At 45.3% G+C, this 17097-nt stretch overlaps 1 long non-coding RNA gene across 1 annotated transcript; it reads left to right on the top strand.

Moving 5' to 3' along the window:
• Positions 1-846: 846 nt before the first annotated feature.
• LOC309855411 lies at positions 847-14350 on the top strand. The gene is made up of 4 exons (XR_014306787.1): positions 847-906; positions 1030-1133; positions 5583-5731; positions 13749-14350. It is a non-coding gene; the product is annotated as an uncharacterized lncRNA (long non-coding RNA).
• Positions 14351-17097: the final 2747 nt, after the last annotated feature.

The raw sequence follows: 17097 nt of genomic DNA on the forward strand, positions 1-17097 counted from the left end.
AAGATATTTATTCAAAGATCCCTAGATTGGCCAGGGCAGATATTCTGGGATATAGCACAGTGACATGCTCCTTTCTGCGTCTGCTTCATCGGCCTGAACCATAAGATGGGGCCTGGATCTGCTGACTTTCTGGTGACCTTTATTTTTTTTTTAAGATTTTATTTATTTATTTGACAGAGAGAGATCACAAGTAGGCAGAGAGGCAGGCAGAGAGAAAGGAGGAAGCAGGCTCCCTGGTGAGCAGAGAGCCCAATGTGGGGCTCTATCCCAGGACCCTGGGATCATGACCTGAGCTGAAGGCAGAGGCTTTAACCCACGGAGCCACCCAGGCACCCCTGGTGACCTTTAATATAGTGGGGTGGTTGAGAGCCTGGGCCATGGGGTAAGACAACAATGGGTTCAAATCCTGGCCCCGCAAGCTTTGGCATGGGACAAATTAGCCCATCTCAATGGGTGGTGGTTAGGATCAAAAGAGACCATGTATGCAGGGATTAAGCCCATTAAATCCTCAATCAATGACAGATCATTAACAAAATTAAGTACTCTGTAAAATTTCCTCTTAGGAGAAAACATTGCAGAAACAGTCCCTCTGAGTTTAGGTATCGAGGAAATAAGATAAGAATCCCCAAGTTCCTCCATTATATTCTCACCTTGTCCTCTCCTTGGCCCCTGTATTGGGCTGGGTACAGATCTACAGACTCCATCAAGTTCAAGCTCTGAACCAGTTGTAAATACTCCCTAGCCCGAGGTGTGAGAAAACTGGTACACCAGATGGTTAAAGAACATTTAAAAGAGAAAGCGAAACTCAGTGCAAAGCTTCGCCCCTTTTTTTCCCTAGAAGTGTTTCCCTAAGTCATCTCTCTTACCAGCAGCTAGGATGGTAATCATGATGACAGGCATTGTTAGGTGAGGGCTGACTATGTGCCAATCTTTCTCCAATCTCTTTTCACAAGATTTCCTGGGGTTAACTTATTTAACCCTCGTGAGAATCCTAGGAGAGAATTGCATATGTTATTCTCTTTTTTGCAGGTAAGACCCCTGGGGCTTACAGAGGAGAACTCATGGAGGAGGAAGCAGACAACAGTCCAGTCAACAGAAGAGTATCCCGAGAATGTAGCGATCATCCTCACACGGTAGGAATTTCATTGACTCTGCCCTTCTCTTTAATGGCTTTGAGGGGAAGTGTGGGGAATGGTCAGTTTCCTTCCTACTTCCCTGTAGCTGGCAAGGAAGCTTCTCTACGCTCAGGGGATGTTTTTCTATATTCTGCTTCAATAGAAGGAACCATGGAGCGGAAGTTGGTTTGTGCGGACTTTGAGACAGACTTCCAGGGCTCAGGAGGACTCTAACTCAGCTCTGTTCATTTCCCCATGCTCCAGAACCTTCTGAGGCAAGGGTGGGCCTTGGATTCTCCTGTCTTGCCCACAGGTGCTGAACAGCAAGAGCAACTATTCCAGCCCTGGCACCCAGGGTCATGCTTGGTTTGTTGTTCCTAAACCTCCAGTTCCTTCTTTGTAAGGTTATTCCCGACAGACATCAGGAAGGAGCCTAAACTAGATGATCTGTAAAGACCCAACTCACTTGCAAAGTTTGTTATTTTGTTGTTATGTAACATAAGGGTATATAAAAAATAAAGGTACACATCATAGGTTTTAAGGGAATGCTGCAACATCATTGCATATTAGTGCTTTCTTGGGATCTCTTTTGGACATTGACAGTTGGGGTCACCTTTCCACTAGGTAGCAGAGAAGTCAGAAGAGAAATAAATGACCTTGAGCTGGCTCTCATTGGGTCATTCTATGGTCAGCTGAGAGCTCCCCTTTGATGCTATCATCCAGCCCCGGCCTGAAGGCTCCAGGCAGAGTGGCTGGGGATAGGAGGACCTTCAATGCGAACGTCATGGGTAGAGCCTGAGCTTCGACTTCACACCCACCAGGGTTCAACTCTCAGCTCGGCTGCTGACTCACATCGTCATCTAACCTCAGTTGCTGTTTTTTTAAAATATGAAAAGTGGGGGTAATGTGGTAGGAATGGAATGATCCACCCACGCGCCACCCATGGCACCCATGTGCCAACAGGAGACGTAATGCCCATCTCCCGATAAATACTGCATCGTCGATAACTGTTAGTAAAATCGCATAACTAAGCCAAATGACCCTGCCTATGAATAGTCTCAGATCATCTAACACAGGGTCGAGGGGCCACTCTCGTAGACACTGAGACTTGGATCTTAGCAGCAGTGACTACCGTGGATTTGTAAGAACCAAAATGGGAGTAGCTAGGCGCCTCTCCACTGTCATAAAAAAAAATCATAATTAATCTTGTAAATTTGAATGTATTATTAATTTGAGTTGCCTGTTACTGCCAGCTATAAAGAATCTTTCTGACAGGTCAAGTGAACCAGGAATGCACTGGTGTGAGGGCTCTTCACCACGGCAGAAATGGCTTAAGGGTAGGGCCAAGGACTGCCATGGCGAGCCCATAGCAGAGGATATTTCTTTGGTCTTGGAGACGATGCTTCAAGTAACTGAGAGTCTAGAAACAAATATCAGAAACAAGTCCCCTGATTGATCAACTTTCAGGTTTCCTCCGGTGAATTTTCTTGAAACTGTGTTCCTGAGTGTGACTTTATTCATGCGGCTCCCTGGGGAAAGACCACTGCCCTGACCTTTGAGGAGGATAGGGTCAAGGCAAGGGGACACTAATGCCACTTACAGACGAGAGCCGACGTTTGCAGAACTGACATGTACGCCCACAGAATTTACACCACGTTCATGCAAGGAGCAGGGAGAAGGACGAATGGCTGCTGGGCCGATATATTTTCCGACTCGGTGCCAACCCCCGGCCACGAGCACCGTGCACTTAAATGCTTCGGTTGGCTCGCTGGGGTATTGACATAGTCTCGTAAACTGACACCCTTCAAAGACATGGAAAGAAAAAACAAGTTTAGAGGAACATTTACATAGAGGTTTCCCTTGGGTTCCAGCTGTCTACCTGAATTAGCATCAAACCACTGCCCCGGAGCCGGGTCATGAGAGCCGGTGTTCCCAGCCTTGCTCTAGGAGCGCGGTCACGTGTGCTGCCTGGTTTTTCGTTTGGGAGAAATTGACATTGGATCCCATCCTCACTCACCCCCAAATTTCTGTCTTCTACCCACTCTCCTCGGTCGTTCTCAGACCCGACCATCTGCAACAAGCCTCCACTGTTTTTACCCCTGGGGACTTGGCTAGAAAATTCCTCCCGTTCAGTCTTTCTTCCATCCCAGGCAAAAACTGCCATTCTTGACTTCTGACCAGCATCAGTATGGAGTCTGGAGGGAAAGAGCTGAGTGAATGCATTCACACTAACAAGCAAATAGCTGATAAATCCTCGGAGCAGTCCGAACGCTTTTTATGAATTCAAGTATCCTAGTTTCATAATTTTAGGGTTTAAAGGCTAAGCATCTTGAACGGTGGCATTTCCTTCATGAAGACCAACAAGAAGCAAGTTTTTACGTCTCAAGACTTACCTCCCTTCCTTGTGCTCCTTAGTCTGATAGTAAGGAAATGTGGCATCTGGGAATAGCAGGTGATATTGTTAACCCCCAATATTCGGAGATCCACAGTAGAATAGATGAGAAGCCTGGAAGCTTCTGTATGGACATACAACCAAGGGCTTCAATCCCCGGTAGGGTCCTTGCATTCCCAGTGCCCATTCCCAGGTTCCAGGGCCTCCTGAGAGGGGGAGTCTCTGGGATGAAGTGACCTTCTCTTAACTCCAAATTAGAAGCTTCTTTTGTCCTTTGAGATTATGAGGGAACGGAGGAGAGGCATACTCCTTGATGATAGAATTTGACATTTGCATAATAAACAGCTTATTATGATTTGCTGTGTGTTGCTACGATCCTAGAGACTTTAATTCATTCATTCAACAAGGATTTATTGAGTGCTTCCTATGTGTCAATCTAAATGCTGGCTATCCATTCATTTATTCAATGCTTGACCTCTTTCATGTCAAATATCGTTATAAATACTATTCATTCATTCATTCATTCATTCATTCATCAACAAGTACTTACTGAGCCCCTCCTGTGCCCCATAGCAGTGAACCAACCAGAGCCTCTGCCTTTGCGGACAAATGCTCTGTTAGAGGTTGCCGGACAATGCACAAAGAAATGAGAAAAAATACAGTATATCAGTTGGTATGAAGTCTTATGGAGAAAAAATACTATATCAGATGGTATGAAGTCTTATGGAGAAAGAGAAAGCAGTTGAGGGCAGCAGAGAGCATGGGTGGTAAAAAGTCTCTGTATTTTGCCCCCATTGGTGAGGTGCTGTTTGAGGGGAGGGCTGAAGGAAGCAAGGGAGCCGTGACAAAGTCAGTCAGAGGAAACCACAGTGCAAAGACCCTGAGGGGTGAGCATGCTTGGCAAGTGGGGGAAAAAGCAAGTGAGGAAGGAATGGTGTGAACAAGAGGGAGAGCCGTACACGGGGTCTGAGGTAGCCGGAGAGGAGCTGCCTGGGGCCTTATGGGGCTGCGGACCACAGAGGTGTCGACTCTGACTTAGAAGGGAAACAGTGGAGAGCTTTGGCCATAGGAGTGACTTGTTTTAAAAGCGGCCTGCAGGGGCGCCTGGGTGGCAATGTTGGTTAAGCCTCTGACTTTTGGTTTCCACTCAAGATGGTGATCTCAGGGTGGTGATCTCAGGGACGGGAGATCGAGTACTTCGTCAGGCTCTGGACTCAACACAGAGTCTGCTTGAGAGTCTCTCTCCCTCTCCCTCTGCCTCACCTGCTTGTACTCTCTCTCTCTCTCTCTCTCTCTCAACCTCTCACATAAACAAATATCTTTATTAAACATAAAAAAATAAAAGCAGCCTCTAGCTGCTGCATTGAAAAGACTGGAGAAGATCAGCATGAAAAATCCAGGAGCCCGCTCAGTGGCTAGTACAGTAATCCCGGCAGGAAGGGCAGGGGCTGTGGTCTGTGCGGGCAGCAGCGGAGGTGCGGAGAAGCGGTCAGTAGTTACTGCTGTCCAGAAGGGACCGTCCACGGGATTTGCTGATGCATTGGCTGTGGTACATGAGAGGAAGAGGGACGTCAAAGAGGACCCCAAGTGTTTTGTCCTGGGCAAGTACAAGGCTAGTGCTGGCATTTACTGAGATGAGGGAAATTGCCAAGGGGAACAGTTTGGGGCAAGAAGTAGGAGAGGAGGCTCAGTTTGGGGTATCATTGAATGGGAGAGGCTCATAACCCCTCTTAGTACAGAGGCTGAGGTGGGCTTTGGGGTGTTGGTCTATAAGTCGAGGGAGGGAGGTGGGCTGGGAAAGAAGAGAGAGCATGTAGAGTCACAGACCAGCGGATGAACTGACCGTGAGTGTGGTCAGAGGAGAAGCCCCAGCAATAGCTCTGGGCCGTCCAATGTCTAGAAAATGAGGAGGAATCCAGAATGGAGATAAAGAGTTAACTAGTGAGGTAGAAGAAAAACCAGAACAAACTTTTTCTGGAAGCTGGGCAAAGAAGCGCCCAAGAAAGGAGGAACAGTTTATTATTATTATTATTATTATTATTATTATTATTATTATTATTATTTCCATTTTACAGATAAGAGAGCTGAGGTGCAGAGAGCAGCTCCAGAGGACATGGCCTTCATCACTTCTCCCCATGCTCTGAAAGCCGGACGGTCTCAAACTTGCCCAAGCCAGTGGAGAGAGAAGCAAAGCCCATTGACATCTTAGGACAACAGTCACTAGGTAAGGGGATCATGGGGTAGAAACAATGTGGTCTTGCCTCCTGACACCTGCTAATTCATCTTTGCTTTTGGAGAGGAAGGCTAGGTAAGACAGTCACATGGACAGGACAAGACAAGGTAACCTTTGCTTTCTTGATGGCATTGTATGTTTCTAGAAGTTAATTTGGAATCTTCAGAGCGGGCTGAATGTCCTTCCAGGAAAGAGGTGGCATTGAACTGTCACCGATAATGATGATGATAATGGATAAGGTTGGGGCTTACAGAAAAGCGCGTCTTGCTGTGAGTTCCATGTTCACCTAGACTTACCATGAACTTGCCGCGTGTCTGTATGAGGAATGTATCCCGCTTTTCTTCCTGTTGCTTAACGTTAGAGTGCCTTCCCCCCGGGCCTGGCAGAATGTTCTCCAGCACTTACTCCATAAGCCCTGATCAGCTCACTCTTAGCTATGGTATACTGGGGACTGGTGTGTGGTGACAGTGACAAGGGCAATCTGCATTCCTGTCCTTATCAAAAAGAAGACAATCAGGTAGCAGATAGGGACACCTGAGAAGGAGTTGGAAGAACTCCAAAAATGTGTGTCCCTGTTTCCCAGGTCTTCTTGAGGCTGGATTTCCAGGGGGAGAGAAGGCAGGTCTGGACTCCTGGCTGAAGTCTACAGTGACCTCAGTGAGCCCCTTGTTCTCCTGCTCCTTTGGGAAGGTTTTCCCTCTTGCTCTTTCACAGCCAAGGCAAGGCAGGACCAGCCTGCAGGTGGCTTTTATACTTTCCAGGCTTGGGAGAGAGAAGTCAGCGGACGGGGACCCCAGGCCCTCAGCTCCCGTGAGTGGACAAGCTGGGATCCGTGAGTTCACTTTGGCTTTAAACTTCAGCCTGAGCATTTGGAGCCATTCCCAAAGTCTCTCCCAGTGGTTACATGGGTATTCTCCTTACAACTATTTGTAAGGGAGCACTTTACAAATGGGAGCACTTTAGTATCTCCCATGCGAAACAAAGAATCATGGTTATTCTGCTAATCCTATGGTGATACGTACATTGTCAAGTCCAGCCTCTCCGCTGACAGAGAGAAATCTAAGCTCGGAGATGTGGCGTGACTTGCTCTCAATCACACGGCGAGGCTTTAAGAAAAACCACTTCTCCTCATCCCTGAGAAATTAGCTCTTGCTATACTGTGCCCTCCAAGTAATGCCTAGCTATTCTTTATTTATTAATGCAAATGAGAAATCAATGGAGGGACAAAAAGTTCAGGCCACCAACATCGAAGGGATGAGAACTGACATGGGCCTCCAGGAAATTTGATATGACGAGTCATTCGAAGGTCTAGTTTCTGAAGAGCTCGTTTAGACGATTAGGTAAATGTGAATCTAGTCTTTATCTGCAACGAGCCAGATTAGGAGCTGGTGAGCAGAGTACAAGGGGAGGCTTGTGTGGAGGTTGTGTGGATGCTTGTGTGATAGAGGACAACCTTCCCTGACAAGGCGATGCTTGGAGAGAAATCTGCTGGAAGTACTTGAATTCCTTAGTCATTTCTTCTAAAAGATCCTGGTTCTAAGGTGGGTTACAAATATTTGGAACTCATAACTTGAATATCTGTTTCTTCTGCCATGGCCAGCATCTCATAAGTACTCAACTTTTTGTTGAATGAATACAGATGACTTATGATAAATTAATACACTGATGATCTATTTAAAATGTTTAAGAACTTTTAATTGATGTAGTATGCTAAAATTAGGAAGTGAAAACTATAACAGGAATAAATGTACAGACATGCATTTGCTTTCCAAGAAATCAATGGGGTAAGAGGGACAGGAATACTTGTTTCAACAGCTGTTCAAATGAAGACGACTTAGGAACCTTTGTTTATAAGTCAGTAGAAACCAGATGTATGGAAGCACACAGTAAGTAAGGGTTGATGTGATGTTAGACTATTTTAACTGAGAAGTTTCTAGTTCAAGGCTGGACATCATTATCTTGTGCTCTTTAGGCAATTAAACCTTACATGGAGTATTGGAATTGATAATGAGGTGTCACATCTTAAGGACACTGATAAACTAGACTATGTTCAGAGAACAGTGTAGGGAGCTAAAACTCTGACTGTCATTACATACTATGTCTCAAAAGAATTTAGAATGTTTAGTTAGAAGAAACAACCAAAAATGACACAAAGATTGATCTGATGAGACTTTGAACTTCATACAAATTTACAACTATATACAACTATATATTTATTATATATTAATATATAAATATATTACCATATATTACATAAATATATTATGTAATGTATAATATATAATATATATTAAATAGTATAATATAATACTATATTTATATATAAAAATTATATATATATATATATATATATATATATATATATTAAAAAAACCATAGTGTGCCATCCAAGGACCTGGGATAGTCAAAAGTGTTATCCCTTGCACAGGAGTCCCCACTCCCATCACCCAAAACGAGAGTCAAACTATAAATTAAGATGCTCTACAAATCACTGTTCTCCAGAAACAGGGGTTTAAATTATCCTTATGCACAAAAAAAGATCACACATCTGTTATTTTTCCCAAATAATCACAGTGTTGTCAGAAATGCCAGGTAATTCCCCAGTAGATATTTTTCTATCGCCTCAAATCATTAATAAGAATTTTGACTTCTATCATGGTAGTAAATAAATAAATAAATGTTCCTTCTCTTCCAACAATGATTTATTAACATCTACTCATGGAGGAACCTTTTCTCCTGGGGTACAGTTTTTCAATCATGTATGAGTTTACCAAACCATAGGTCATTCAAAGAATATGTTTCAACCTGTTTTTAAGGAACTTTAGCCAATGCCTTACTCTGTCTATGAATTCCTTTTACATGCCGGGGTACTAATGCTATGAAAAAATAATGAGCTTATTGTTGCATGACTTGCTTCCGCGGACTCTCAGATCCTTATTTTCTAAGGAACCTCAGTTTCTTTATTTCATATTCAATTCTAGAAGTTTGTCAGGAAATAACAATCCTCCTGTTTCCTTTTTGAAATCTCGGAGATCGTCTTCCCCGTGACATCACGAAGATTATGACAAGGGTTCTGGGATCTGCCTCTAAATTCTTCCCTGAGATCACCTCTGGGGAAGCCAAAACTCATGTAGTCGAGGCAGCTTTGTGGGGGCAGACAGGTCCCGTTGCTGGTGATTGCCCAAGGCGCCATGGTGGCAGGGTTCTTAAACCTTCTTGAGACCCAGCATGAAGTTGTATGTCATGCAATGGCAAGGTCGGTGGTTGACCCCAAGGGGAAGAGTGGCTGTGTCAGAAGGCCCAATCTCTGATCTGTAGCTAGATGTTTTCTTTGTATTTCTTGACCATCCTAAGCTTTCTTTTCCTTCTGGGCGTCTTTGTCTTACCTCTTTACTTTTGAAGACTTTTTGTATTAAGGGATAAAATTGAAGAAAAATGGGAGGTGATTCATGCTGTTGGTTATTAAGTTGTGAGACTTTGAGTAAGTTGTGTAACTCTATTTTAGAGTGTTCAACTTCATTTTTGATTTGGCTAAATTTAGGCAGTTGGGACTATCCATACCTTCTCAGTCTCCTTAGTTTCTCTTTCTGTCCAAGGAATCAACCATAGGTACTTACTAGTCTTTAAAAAAAGGAATTTTATTGTCATGGCTTATTTTTTCCAGTTTTATTGTGATATAATGGACATACAACATTGTATTATCCCAAGATGTACAACATAGTGACTTGATATATGTGTATATTGTGAAGTGATTACCAACATAAGTTTAGTTAACATTAATCACCTTCCAACGGATGTGACTGGAAAGGATGTGAAGAAAGGGAACCTTTGTGTGCTCTTGGTGGAAATGCAAACCGGTGCAGCCACTGTGGAAAACAGCATGGAGGTTCCTCCAAAAATTAAAAGTAGAACTGCCATATGATTCAGCAATCCCACTTCTGGGTGTGTCTTCAAAGGAAAGAAAATCACTATCCTGAAGAGTTACCAGCACTCTCAGATTCATTGCCGCCTTATCCTCAATAGCCAAGAACCGGACATACCTAGGTATCCATTGACAGATGAATGGATTTTTAAAAAAATATTTTAAGTTTCCTTCCTTTAAGAATCTCTCAAGACTCACCAACAATCCTGTGAGGCCAACCCTTTACTCCAGATCAGAATCTAGCCCCTGCCTCACCCTTTGGTCTCAAAACCTTGGGTTGTTCTCTGATTCCCCAGGCATCTTTTGCAAGGAATGTGGGTGGGCAATCCCTGTGCATTCTACCCGTGGTCTCAGGCCACTCACCATTCACTCCTCTCCTGCCCTTTTTCTAACACTCCAACCAAGGCTGGACAACCCAGCTTCTTAGAGCCAGAAGGTCAGAGAGTGACGTTCAACTTGCAATCACACGAGTGAGAGCACTTATGAACCTAAAAATGGCTCCACTGTTATAAAACAGTCTCAATCCTAACATGCAATATATTTTAAGACAGCATCAATTCAAAAAACATTTTTGGGAGGAAAAATAATAAACGTGCACTTCGATTTAGAAGGCATTGGATTTCAGAAATATTACCATGTTTTTTTAAGAAAGAATATCTTAGGATTGGAAAACTCGATGTTCTCTGTGAACACTCCTGGCACTTCCTCGTGTGGCGGGTTATTGAACTGGCTAGATCAGGTAGGATGAAGTCAGAAAGCAGCTCTGTTTTCTTCCCACCATAGCCTCTCCCAGGCCTATTCGGTTAGCTGCCCCTTCCCTATGCCTGGTGTCATCCCGGGCAGAATTTATGTTCTGGTTCCATCCAAGCATCAGAAAGGCCAACACAATCCAATCCAAAGCTCACTCTCTTCCATCCAGCAGAAGCCTCTCTACTCTCTCCAAGCCATACCCTGAGCTCGGGTCAGACTTGCTCCTTCTTCCTGCCCCTCCCTGTGCTCTCTCCGCTACTTCCGGTTACTCCCAAGCCCAGGATTCCTTCAGTGCAGAGTCTGCTTGAGATTCTCTCTCCCTCTCCTCTCCCCCTCCCCCTGCTCACTCTAAAATAAATAAATAAAATCTTAAAACAAAACACACAGGAAGGGCATATCCAACCCTTTACACTTGGTGAGTTCAATTCAACAGAATGACGACAGACTGGGTGCAGAACGTCAGGCACTGAGCTAAATGCTGGGCTTACAGTTGTGGGCAAGGCATAAGCCGCATCCTCAGAGGATCAGAGCTCCTGGTGAGCTCAGAGTGGATGAAGAATGAGGGAGACAGAGGTGGGGTTCAGGGCACAGTCTCTGAAGCCTGGACGCCTGGGCCTGAATTGTGACTTTGCTACTTTCCAGGCGTCTGGCTGTGGGCAAGTTGCTTTAACTGTCCGCACCTCCATTTCCTGCCCTGTGAAATGGGCATAATAGCTTACTGAGTTGCTGTGATGTTCAGCCTCATGCAAATGCAAGTGTGTAGAACAGACTGAGCACGCAGTACAGTGACTTGATGTCCTGAATGGTTCACAAGCTTCAGCTCATACGGGCGTCTGGCTCTCCTTCCGCTTCCCTTCCGGTTCGGGCTACCCCTCTCCATAGGTCTTGGGATATGGCCTCCTTCTGGTCTATGCTCCTGTTGGCTGGTATCCAGCTTAACAGGATCTGCTCTCCGAGCATGTGGCTCTCCTGAGAGACCTGCCCTTGTCTCTTTCAGCAGAGCATTTGTTCCAATTCTGATACTCAGAGTGCTTCCTACCCCATTTGCCTTTCCATGCCTCCACATGGGAACACTCAGGATGCACGTTTTCTTCTTTGAAGTCTCCTTTCCAAAAGCATGAGGACTTCACCTAGTGTCCCGCATTCTCTTCAGAACACCCCTATGATGTTCAGAGCAGCAGTCTTTGTGTGATTCCTCACCCTCCTGAGGGATGAAGTCAGAGGAAAAACAAGGCAAAATGGATCACAGTTCGATTTCTAGAAGCTCTCCTACTAAAAATGAATTTTTAATACCCTCATACGGTTTCCTAAGTAGTAACTTGATAGTCCTCCTGTATTGAAATTTGGGCGAGGCCTCACAGCTGAGAACTACCCTAGAGAAGGTGCTGGATCATCTGTCTGGGACTGGCCAAGGGGGTGGTCCGAAACTTGTTCTGCCACCCACTTCAAGAGCTTAAAAGAGGAGGCTAGGAATTTATTAGCTTGAAGGGAGTTGGCAGCCTGGCCTGGGAGGAAGGGAAGGGAGATTTTCCCCTCACCTTAAGCAAAGTGAGACAGATTTCAGAAACCATTTAGAGAGCTTCACCTGTGTGACCCCTAATCGGGTAGGGGTAGACTGGTATCCCCTTCCATCTGTAAAGCCCAAACAGAAGATGGGGGTTGGAGCTCCCTTGCCAGGAAACAGAGTAAAGAGACAAGGTGAAGAGACAAAGGTTCCTTGAGGGACGAGGGACAAGGGACATGCGGGTGAGTGGCCAACTGGCTATGACAGTGAACTTCTTTGAAAGACCTCAAAATGGAGATCCCCTTGCTACTAAGCAAGGTGCCAAGGGAACCCACAAGACATGTTGCAAAGGATGGAGAATCAGCCTGACAGCGGACTATAACAGTGACAACCAAGGATAACCAAGTAAGGCCTTTCTTACTCCTTGCCTTTCTTTCCCTCTCCTCTGGTTCTGAGGAAGCCTGAATCAGGCAGGAGGAGTGAAAATAGTGTGGAAGCCAACCACCGAGTTGACCTCACCACCAGCTCCTAATCTGGCCCAAATGGTGGGAAGAGAGGGGTTTCAGTTGTCTGCCAAGTTGATATCTGGATTGACCTGGACATTTTTATTATCTGAAAAACGAGGCTTGTGAATCTCATAGGAATGGCCTGGGGTTTTGTCCAGGAGGAACGAAGAAGCAGCGCTCGACTTAGCAAAGAGAAAGATCACGTAGTTCCTTTTTGCCTGAACTCTTTGGAGTCCTGCTTATTTAATGAGATAGTGACTCAATAGTAAGAAAGCAAACCCGTATCCTCTAGGGTCTGGGTGGTCTGTAGACTTACGGGATGTTCCGGTGTGGTCTCGGAAGCGTGATTCTCACATTAAGAAGTCACGGCCTTTCGGTTTCCTCCCTGGGCTTTGGTCACCCATCACCACAAATAAACGGTGCTCTTGGACCAGGGTGAATTCCTCTGGCCATTCTCAGCAAAGAGCTGAGCACGTAGGCATGACAGACATAGGAAATATTTGGCAAAAGACTGAACACATGGAGGGAGAGGGAAGCTTAGCCATCCAAGGGTGGATTTTGGTCCCTGCGGTGGGGAGCACCCTGTCCATATGTTCAACAATGGGCGATGGGCGAGCATGAATAGGGACCACCAGAGCAAGTGAGGGAGCAAGACCGCAGGCAGGGGGGCAGTAGTTAAGAAGAGAATGCAGAGAGGAAGGGGAGAAAGAGGCAGAGGTGGAGGTTCCTGAACAGGAGCAAGGCTCTGCATTATGGCTGCCTGACTTAACAATAAAAACCCAGATCAGCCGGTCCTTTCTTCTGTCTGTCCATTCCACTCCACAGGGTCTGCTGGACGGGGTGGAGTGAGGCAGAGTGTCTTCAGCATTAGTTAAGGTGGCCACTAGAGCAACCCAAACTAAAGACAGTGTGGAAATAGAATGTTCTCCATGTAAATCTGAGAGTGAGCGAGCAAACATTAGAAAGACTAAGATGCGTGAACTATTATCACCAGAAAACAATGTTCTATGGAAGAAATACCATGTGCTTTGGGGATATAAAAGACACTAGACATAGCAAATTTACATTACCTGCTTTAAAGAAATAGAGCTTAGATATAAATGACTCTAAGGGAAGTCATATAACAACATAAAACGTATTAAAATGTAAGTGCATTCAGTCTTTAATTTAATTTTGAGTGAAATAATCGGGTTGAATTTATTCCTGGTGCGACACATAATTTTAACCTTTTATTATGCAGAACTGACAATTCAATTTAAATTGTGAGAGTATGTTTGGCCCAATTAATTTTAATGATATTTACTATTTGCTGCATATTCCTAAAAGGCAGAACATCTTGAAAAATTTGTTCAAGTCCTTTCAAACCTCTTCCGGATCCTCGTTAGCAAGCAAGAGCTGAGCTCCCGTCAACAGAGGCTTTTGAAAAACCGACAGACACAAGTGCTGATCTGTGGGAAGTATCTGAAGCATGATTTTCATTTCAACAAATTCATGGGCAAGAGGAGGTTCTTGCTGTCACTGAAGGAGGCCCCACGACGGGCACCTCCCGGCTTTGGTCATGTGATGATGACCAGCACCGGAGGGGTCCTTAGAGCAAAATGAAGCTGCCCACCTCCCCAGTTTTTGAAGGACTAAAGCTCTTCATGACTGAACTGCCCCAGTAATGTCCACCCTCCACCCCCCTCCTCTGATGAGTTGTCAGCTTCTTGAGAAATAGAGCTGTTAACCTGAAGTTAACAGGTAAGGGCATCGCTGAATAAATCAAGAAGGCTTTCAGAATGCAAATATGTGCTGCCAGAATTAAGGAGAGGGCTGAAATGTATCCTCCGGCTCTGAAGGGAAACCCCAAGCCCAGATGGGTGAAATGAGTTGTTTGAGATTGACTAGACAAGAGAGATGTTCCTGAGACCAGGACTGGAAAAGTTCATTTTTGTTTGGCATACTTTTTTTTTTTTTTAAGGTTTTATTTATTCATTTTGAGAGGAAGGGGAGGGCAGAGGGGAAGGGAGAGGGACAAGCAGACTCCATGCTGAGCACAGAGCCTGGCGCCGGGGTCAGTGTCTCAACTCTGAGATCATGACCTGAGCCGAAATCAAGAGTTGGACATGTAAATTGATTGAGTCACCCAGGGGTTCCTGTTTGGATGCTCTTAATACCCCATCCCAACGGCCAGATTTTTTTTAAATGGGGTTTTCTTAAACTGAGGCACACCTGTATTTGTGTTGCCATCAGTACCTTAAATTATAAGTTTTTGAGTGAAAATTATTGTGAATTTTTTTTTCTAGATTTCTCTCACTGGCAATCCGAAACTGTTAGCTCTTCACGATCCCAAGACCATTCTAAGAGCCAGGATAGTTTTCCCCATTGATTTGATATTCCTGAATTTTAGACTTCTCACACGACTTGGCATTCTTCCCTTCTCTTCAGATTCCAAATATCCTGAAAACAGAGCAGTAGGTCTTGGAGGCTGGGCAGGCAAGCCTCTGGTCATACTCCAAAGTGCTTTTCCAAGGAGGGGAACAAGCCCTTCTCTTTCCTCCAGAGAGGCTGGCCTCAGCACAAAGCCCCAGCAACGTGACCTGGTGAGTGGCAACAGGGACACCGCCCACAGAGGTCTGTTGCCTGAGGAAGTCGACGGGTGTGAGGCAGAGTGGAGGTCAATGAGAGAGCAAGCATCTTCTCTCTGATTACAACTGGGGATGAATTTGCCTTGTTGAACATTTGAGGTTGGAACTACAGACTGAAATAAGATTTATAGTTGGAAATTGCACCTGGGAAGGAAAAAGGGGTATGCAAACTCAAGGCTCCACAGGCGTGGCTATGTGGGCTGGAGAGATCTGGGTGGGCAATAATCACCCACCCCCTACCCTGTCCCCTGGCTCATTTGCTTTCTCACGTTGCCATGCATAATTCATTTCTTCCTTTCCTTTTGTTTTCCTTTCTTTCATTCCTCATTCTTACAGTTTTACCAGCTCTTTAAAACTTGTACTCTTAGCAGATATAATACAAACACATGGGCAAATGGAAACAGTGCAAAAAGAAAGGCAAAAATTGTCTCCCCACAAAGTTCCCTACTGACACCAGTTTCTAGAGTGTGTCTTTCCAGAGACAGCACATGCGTACGTCAGTATAGTATCTATGTACCCATGTTCTCCCCAGATGCAAGCACATAGAGTACCCCTGCTCCTTGATGTTTCAGGAATAGTCTTTCTGGAACATTCTCCTGCTTCAAATACTTCAGTCAATCCCCATTCTTGGCAGAATCAGGCCCAGACTCTTCCTGGCGCAAAGCATCCTTCACCGTCTGACTGGCCAAATGAGCCTCACCCTCCAGCCCAGTGCCCCCTCCTTCCAGCTCCCACCCCTCCATGTCTTGGCCTCGCAGATCTCCAAACTGAGTCTCACTCCTGATGGTTCCTCAGTCTGGAGACTCTTGCTTTTTCTACTCTTCTACTTATCAAAATCATTCTCACCTGTAAAGGCTCAGTTCCACGTATCACTTGTGCTGTGGAGACTTTCCCAAATTTCCTAGTCGCGTTGGCTGTTTTCCCTCTTAAGGCCCTCCTTCCCTGTTGCATTCTGTCTCCCTCAATGGGTGGTTCATTAATTTCTGAACACTCCTGAGATGCCACATATTGTGGTAAGGACCAGAGAGAGCCAAGAAACAGCAGTCTCTGTCCTTGAGGGATATAGGGTTTAGCAGGAAAAAGGAACATGTTACGACAATGGTATGTGACAAATACAAGATGCTGTCATGCAGACTGGGCCAGGACCCACTGGGAAGGTCCCCAGTGGAGGAGAAACCCAAGCCAGTGCCCAAAGTTCTAGAAGGATGAGCCACATGAAGAATTAATGAAAAATAGAGAAGAGTTAAAATGTCCCCAAAGAGCCACGCCCCACGAAGAGAAAGGCACGTGCAGAAGGAGCACCAGAACTCATGGGACATCAAAGAGCTCAATCAATATGGCAGGAGGCAGGAGCTATGACCACAGTCAGGTAATAAAAAACAAAGTTTTCTGTCAATTATGAAGTGATCTTCAAACAATGGGTGTAGGAGTAAGTGACTCAAAAACCCTGGCAGTTAAACATTCATAATCTTTGACTTCCAAGTTGCCGCAGCCTCCGAAGATTTATAGGGGATTTGGGGAAGGCCGAGGATTGTCACTCAACATGATGGCCACAGTACTTAAACTGTGGATGTTGACAAGGTGCTGTCGGGAAATTTTTAGATATTAGCATTTTGGTGAATTGCTCTGTAAATCCAGGTACATATTAATACTAAGAGTGGTAGGGGTTGGGCGCCTGGGTGGCTCAGTGGGTTGAACCTCTGCCTTCGGCTCAGGTGGTAGTCTCGGGGTCCTGGGATCAAGCCCCTCGTTGGGCTCTCTGCTCGGCGGGGAGCCTTCTTCCTCCTCTCTCTCTGCCTGCCTACCTCTCTGCCTACTTGTGATCTCTCTCTCTCTCTGTCAAATAAATAAATAAAATCTTAAAAAAAAAAGAGTGGCAGGGGTTAGGCTATATTGAGTTCTTATCCTTCTTTCAACACTAGTGGGGGCGGGTAGGGACAGAGGGAGAGGAAAAGAGAACTATAAGCAGGTTGCACGGTCAGCGCAGAGCCCAGTGCAGGGCTCGATCTCACGACCCTGAGATCGTGATGGGAGCCAAATCAGGAGTC

Source organism: Mustela nivalis (assembly GCF_964662115.1).
Source record: "Mustela nivalis genome assembly, chromosome: 20".
Lineage (NCBI taxonomy): Eukaryota > Metazoa > Chordata > Mammalia > Carnivora > Mustelidae > Mustela > Mustela nivalis.